Source organism: Prionailurus bengalensis, chromosome D3, assembly GCF_016509475.1.
Source record: "Prionailurus bengalensis isolate Pbe53 chromosome D3, Fcat_Pben_1.1_paternal_pri, whole genome shotgun sequence".
Classification (NCBI taxonomy): Eukaryota; Metazoa; Chordata; class Mammalia; order Carnivora; family Felidae; genus Prionailurus; species Prionailurus bengalensis.
In genome coordinates, this window is record NC_057356.1 from 39,497,370 (window position 1) to 39,505,093 (window position 7,724).

Consider the following 7,724-nt stretch of genomic DNA (forward strand, 5'->3'; position numbering starts at 1 on the left):
TTAGTTCTCAGCATGAAACTTTCACTCCAGTTGTTACCCAATCTCTATTTTAGGATTTTCCCAAACCAAATCTCTATTTCAGGATTTTCTGGAACTCTCCGCAAATGAACAGCCCTCTCATCTGTTCACGATTTTGCCTCCTGTGTTCTTATCCCTTACTTGATTGTTATTATTATTATTATTTTTTTTATGTAGCAGAGCCATTGCTCAGGGGAATGGAAAAGAAGGCCGAACAGCCACTGGCTGAGAGGGAAGGCTACTTCCGAGGCAGGTTTGCTTGGACCCACTCAGGGGAAACCTTTTCAAGACAAGGTCTCCTGCAGTGGCTGAAATGCACCGGCATTGATGCAAAGGAGCAAGGTGCCGGAAGGAGTCAACCCAATCCCTGGCTTGTCAAGGGAACTGAGATTAACGGACTGATTATCTGAGGAAGGGAAGGGGAAGCCTGGTGAGCTCTGGATAAGTGACATCAAACACCTCACTGAGTGCCTGAGTCCCATTTGAAGAATACCCAAGACAGAAATAGACTAGAGCCTGCCTGACATTCCAGAAGCTGCCCTCTTTAAAGCTGTACTTTGGTGGATCACTTGAACTATAATATGTATATGACTAACCTTGTGACCCCCAATGTTCTCGATCAGCTTCTACTCAGACATCTGTCAACTACAGCTGGTCTGCAAATATTTGATGCTGGTCTGTGGAGAATTAAGAACCAAAAGTAAGAGTAAACATTTAAAAGAAAAATCCGTGAGTCTGACACTGCTGTGACATTGAAACACATTTTGTTATTTTACGAATTTATTGGTCCTTGACAAGTCAGGGTTTTAAAAATTAAATCAGGTCTTTCAGAAGCTCAACTCAACAGAACAGTATTTGAAAAAAAAAAAGGTGCATTTTCCAGGCTATTGTTAAAATTTTTTTTAATGTTTTATTCAGTTTTTGAGAGAGAGAGAGAGAGAGGCAGAGAGAGGGAGACACAGAATCGGAAACAGGCTCCAGGCTCTAAGCTGTCAGCACAGAGCCCTACCCGGGGCTCGAACCCACAAACTATGAGATCATGACTTGAGCAGGAGTCAGATGCTCAACCAACTGAGCCCCGCAGGTGGCCCTTCCAGGCTATTTTTAAATGATTTTCTTTCTCAAAAGGCAAAAAAAAAAAAAGGTCAAAAAGAGAAAAACATTCTGCCAAAATGACATAAACTCACTGTTTTAAGAACCAACCCCGTTCAATTTTTCCTTAATTAGGGCCAGTCCAGGTGTGACTGGCAGTTGGAGATGGGTTTCCCCCTGTTGGTGTTTTTTGTTTTTTGCTTTTTTTTTCCAATCCTACCAGAATCAGGTCAGGAGTGGGAGGTCTCCAAAACTGCCCCCTTTTCTTTATTTTATTCTTTTAATTTTCTGTTTTCTGTTTCCTTGCATTTTCCTATAATCGATTAAAGGAGCAGGGAAGCTGAACACTTTCGGGACTTCATTTGAACGGAACCAAGCTCTAAAGAATGTTGCTTTTCAACAATTTGATTTCTCTCTTCTTTTGGTGCGGCGTTCAGTGACACCTCTTTCTTTCTTTCTTTCTTTTTTTTTCTTTCTTTTTTTTTTTTACTGTCCCTCATTGTCTACCAGAAGACCTCAGCAGCTCCCTATTGCCAGCTGCATCAAAGCTAAATGCATCTTGCTCAAGGAGGCTGAGGTTGGGGGCTTTCCTCACACCGATGAACGAGCGTATGTGTACAATGGAGGCAGAGGGCATTTTGGCACCTCTGTCCCTTGACCCCCCTTGTTTCCCCGGGGGTAGCGAACAGAGTTGAGAGCCGCGCGACGAAGCGCAGTCGAAGGTGTGATATTGCGAAATCAAACTTGAGGAGCTGAGCTTTGAAACATCAACTATTCACACTTGCACCTGAAATCTTTTTCCAGCTGCCTGTACAGTATTGGACGGCCTAACACAGGAACTGTGCAAAGTCTGAATTCTCTGAGGAACGTTCTGTGACCACCTCATTACTCTCAACTTGGATGTTATCAACCAGTAAAAAAAGAGTGGGCGTAGGGGGGGGGAGGGAGAAAGGAATGGGCTGAAGTATCAGGAGGGTTTATTTTATTTTATTTATTTTATTTTATTTTATTTTATTTTATTTTATTTTATTTAAAAAAATTTAATGTTTATTTATCTTGTGCGTGAGAGAGAGAGAACGAGAACGAGTGGGGGAGGGGCAGAGAGGGAGAAAAAGAATCCCAAGCAGGATCCAGGCTAGCAGCACGGAGCTGGCACAGAGCCTGAACCCGTGAACCCTGAGATCATGACCTGAGCCAAAACTGAGAGCCCCACGCTTAACCAACCCAGGCACCCCAGGAGGGCTTATCTTAATTTAATATCTGTAAAGAACATAATCTGTGCTACTAGTTACAGACTTGACTAGAAGAGCCACCTGAGATTCCAAAACTAAAGAGTCGGAGTGATAGGAAAGCTCCATGTAAGAAATGGGATATGTTTTAAAAATGTGAGGTACTCAGGTAGGGGTGCCTGGTGGCTCAGTCGGTTAGGCATCCGACTTTGGCTCAGGTCATGAGGTCACTGCTGGTGAGTTCGAGCCTTGCGTTGGGCTCTGTGCTGATGGCTCAGAGCCTGGAGCCTGCTTTGGATTCTGTGTGTGTGTCTCTCTCTCTGCCCCACCCCTCCCCTCCTCTAGCTCGCACTCTCTCTCAAATAAAAAAATTTTAAAAACTGTAATGCACGCACTCCATTGGTATTTTTAAGCAGGATCTTTTATTTTTTTTAAATGTTTATTTACTTATTTTGAGAGAGAGAGAGAGAGTGCAAGCAGGGGAGAGGGATAGAGAGAGAGGGAGAGAATCCCAAGCAGGTTCCACGCTGTAAGCCAGAGCCTGACACGGGGCTCGATCTCAGGAACTGTGAGATCACGACCTGAGCCAAAATCAAGAGCAGGGAGCTTGACCAACTGAGCCACCCAGGGGCTCCTAAGCAGAATCTTTTGTATGGGGAAAGATTTCTCCATTTATCACAGGACTAATTAAAGGAAAATTACTAAATTTCCAAGAAACTAGCAACATTATCTAGCACCTACTTCATACAGATTATCATCCTAGTGCTCAGAAGGAGGCATCTCTATTAAGTTCAATTATTCCTTCTTGCCAAGTCAAAGCTTCTATAGATTTAGCATATATATAATTATGTCTTATATTAGCTGTTCCTATTTCTCATTTCTCACTAGACTAAAAATTCCTTGAGGGCAAAGATTCAATCTTACCCTCTCTCTGGAACCCCTTTGGCATTTATCCCAATGCCTTCTGCATACAAGAGGCTCAAAAAAAATGCTTGCTGAAATGAAATATTGGAGGAATAATGGGGTTCACATGGAGGACATCACTACAGTTGAGAGACAGGTTTAGTTATTTAACTCATTCGATGCCCCCAAAATATTTATTCTGCACCAGCTATCTACGAGGGGTATAGATACAACAAAGGGCACAGATGATGTAGTCAATGCTTTCATGGAGTTTACACTTGAGTTTGGGCCCGGAACTAAATGGCTTTACTCCTGCTGTTGGCACCTGATCAGGTATTTATGACCCTCCCCATTTCACGCCTGATTCCTGCACCCAGGATACTCCTGCTTCTCCTTTGGTTCTGACAGATGTGACAGTAAGAGTATCTGGTGACTGTTTCATTTCTGTCTTCACCCTGATAACATAAGCAAGGACACAGACTTTTTCATAACTACCTCACTCTTCCTGGTGTCAGGTTTCCTCCCAGATTGGCTGGTTTTGCCAACCCCCCCCCCCCCCCCCCCAGCACACAGACGAGAGTCAGAGCCACAGAGGAAGGCCTGAGCATTCAGTAGAGGCAGGGCGGTGCAGGACAGAAGAGGCAAGGGCTTTGGAGACTGGCTATCTGGGTTCAAATCTCGACCACAATACATATTAGATATGCGGCCTGAGGCAAGTCACTTGGCTTTTGTGAGCTGGATGTTTGTCAGATGTACCTAGAAAATAGAGATGAAGTAAAACTGATTATGAACGTTGTAAAATGGAAATAGTATAATTTTGAGCATCAAAGTTCACTCAAAATGGATCATCAACGAAAACGGAAAACCTAAAACGCTATGACTTCTTAAATAAAACTAAGGAAAAAGACCTTTGTGACCTTGGCTGAAGCAAAGAGTTCTTAGACACAACACCGACTTCATGGCCCATAAATAAATAAAATAATGAGTGGTGCCTGGGTTGAGCGTTGGTTGAGCGTCCGACCTCGGCTCAGGTCATGATCTCACAGTTCGTAGGTCTGAGGCCTGTATCAGGCTCTCTCCTGTCAGCACAGAGCCTGCTTTGAATCCTCTGTCCCCCTCTCTTTCTGCCCCTCCCCTACTTACCCCGTCTCTCTGTCTCTCCCTCTCACAAAAATAGACATTAATAAATTAATAAATTAATTAATTAATTGGATTCCACAGAAATTAATGACTTCTACTCTTGGAAAGACACGGTTTAGAAAATGAATACACAAACCATAGTGTGGGAGAAAATCTTTGCAAGTAACATATTTCATAAAGAACTCTACCCATAATCTATCAAGAACTCTCAAAACTCAATAATAATAAGACAGAAAACCGAGTAAGAGTAGACGAAAAGTTTAAAGATATTTTACTAGAGGACATATATAGATGGCAAATGGGCACATTACAAACATGTCCAAGATCGTTAGTTTGTAGGTAAATGCAAGTTAAAACCACAAGGAAATACCTCTACACACATCTTAAAATGTTGAGAATTAGGATGATTGAGCATACCAAATACTAGTGAGAATATGGAGGAATTTATATTCTTTTTTTTAAATTTTTTAACGTTTATTTATTTTTGGAAGACAGAGAGAGAGACAGCGTGAGCAAGGGAGGGGCAAAGAAAAAGGGAGGCACAGAATCTGAAGTAGGTTCCAGGCTCTAAGCTTTCAGTACAGAGCCCAACGCAGGGCTGGGACTCATGAACTGTGAGATCATGACCTAAGCCAAAGTCAGATGCTCAGCAGACTAAGCCACCCAGGTGCCCTTAAATTCTTCTTTTTTTTTTTAACATTTATTTATTTTTGAGAGACAGAGCAGGAGCGGGAAAAGGGCAAAGAGAGAGGGAGACACAGCATCCGAAGCAGGCTCCAGGCACAGACCCCACTGTGGGGCTTGAACCCACGAACCACGAGATCATGACCTGAATCCAAAGTCAGATGCTTAACCGACTGAACCACCCAGGTGTCTCTGGAGGAATTTACATTCTTGTACACTGATGGTGAGAATGTAAAATGGTCCAAATGTGTTGAAAAATAGTATGGCAGTTTCTTAAATATTAAATGTGACTTACTATATGACCAAGTGATTACTCTCCTGTGTATTTTTCCAGAGCATACGTTTATACAGATATGTGTTCATAAATGTTTACAAAAGCTTATTTTGTAACAGTCAAAAACTGGAGGACAAAAAGTCCATCAGCATGTGAATAAACAAATTGTATATATAATCACCATGCAAAACCACTCAGAATGAAAAGGAGTGAATTATTATTACACACCACAGCACACATGACTCTCAGATACATGCATTGAGTGAAATAAGCCAGACAGAAAAAAGCACAGGCTATATAATTCCATTTCTACAGAATTTTAGAAAATAATCTGTGGTGACAAGAGGCAGAACAGAGTTTGCTGGGAAAGAGTGGGTATGGTAAAATGTGGGAAGGTGATAAAGGGACAGAGGAAAATTTTGGAAGTGATGCATATGTTCATTATCTTGATTCTGATGATGATTTTATGATGGTTTTACATATATACTATACACACACATATACACACACACACAGCAAAATGGATAGAATTGTACAATCTAACGTGCAGTTTATTATGTATCACTTCTATTCCAAGAACTCTGTTTAATAAAACTGCATAGTTCTCTGCTATCTTAAACACTGTATAAAAATAAAATTTTCTTTTCTTTCTGACTCAGGATAATGATTGAGTGTATTAACCATGCTTTAGGACTGTAGTGCACAGATCATATCAGTATCTCTAAAGTTAATTAACGGCTGTTTACCCAACAGATGGCTCTGAGCCTCTATGTTTTGTGAACGTTTGTTTCATTTTTTTTAGAGTTTATTTGTTGTCTGTGATTTCAGATATCAGAATTCCTGTTTTTCTGATTTGTAGCCTTAAGCCTGTCATAAAAATGGAACCCTTATCATCCAATTGTTGAAAGCCACCCGGAGTCTAAGAGGATGTATTGTTGAAAATACAGTCTTTGGGGCGCCTGGGTGGCGCAGTCGGTTAAGCGTCCGACTTCAGCCAGGTCACGATCTCGCAGGGTCCGTGAGGTCGAGCCCCGCGTCGGGCTCTGGGCTGATGGCTCAGAGCCTGGAGCCTGTTTCCGATTCTGTGTCTCCCTCTCTCTCTGCCCCTCCCCCGTTCATGCTCTGTCTCTCTCTGTCCCAAAAATAAATAAAAAAAAAAAAAAGAAAAAAAAAGAAAATACAGTCTTTGAGGCAGTTCCTATTCTGCAACTTAATGGCTGAGGATGCCAGGAAAGTTATTTAACTCAAGCATCAGTTTCCCCATTGTGGAATGAGACTGCTTTTGGCAAATTTATAGATTTGGTTGGGAGAATAAAGAGGTTTAGTACACAGTAGACACTCCCAAAATTTTTCATTCTTTACCTCACTGTATTAATGGATGAGTTAACACTAGCTCTGTGAGTCATAAACCCCAAAACCTCAGGGGCTAAATGCAATAGAAATTTATTTCTTGCTTATAGAATATTCAACTGGTAGCATGGGGTATGTGGGGCTTCCTTGGGGGTCTTGCCATTTGTAGTACAAGGCACACTCCATGTGTTAATATCCGTCCAACCATGCAGACTGAGGTACTGAAAGATACGAGACGTTTCTATGGGCCAGGCTTTGAAAGTAGCATACGTCATTTCTACCTGTATTCACTTCCCCCCAATACAGTCATATGGCCATAACTGTAAGGAAGTCTGGGAAAGGCCAATCAGGTATGTGCCCAGGCAGAAGTGGGAATCAATGTTTTGATGAATAGCTAGCATGTTTCTGCCATATTCCTTGTAGAGATTAAGAATGAAGATCTGAGGAACCCTCAAATGAGCTTTACAATACAGACTTAGCAATACCCATTTTTCGCGCAGAGCTTACATTAGAGTGTATCTCAGAGAGTTCAGGTTGCTAGAATGTGAATTCTTACGCGATGTGTTCTCACTCTAAACACTAATGCTTGGGGCGCCTGGGTGGCGCAGTCGGTTAAGCGTCCGACTTCAGCCAGGTCACGATCTCGCGGTCCGGGAGTTCGAGCCCCGCGTCGGGCTCTGGGCTGATGGCTCGGAGCCTGGAGCCTGTTTCCGATTCTGTGTCTCCCTCTCTCTCTGCCCCTCCCCCGTTCATGCTCTGTCTCTCTCTGTCCCAAAAATAAATAAACGTTGAAAAAAAAATTTAATAAACACTAATGCTTATAAAACTATAGTGACAATAATCATGGAGGACCTCATCAACTACCATTTCTTGAAAGCCAACTTTCCAACAAGCCTTGCTCTGTGTGTTTTATTAATAATATTTCATTAATTTCTGCTGTAGAGTGAAGAATTCTTAAGGACAGAGACATACCTTGTTTTTTGTTTTGTTTTGTTTTCCTGAAAGCCTCCTGATATTGAATAGAGGAAAAACAG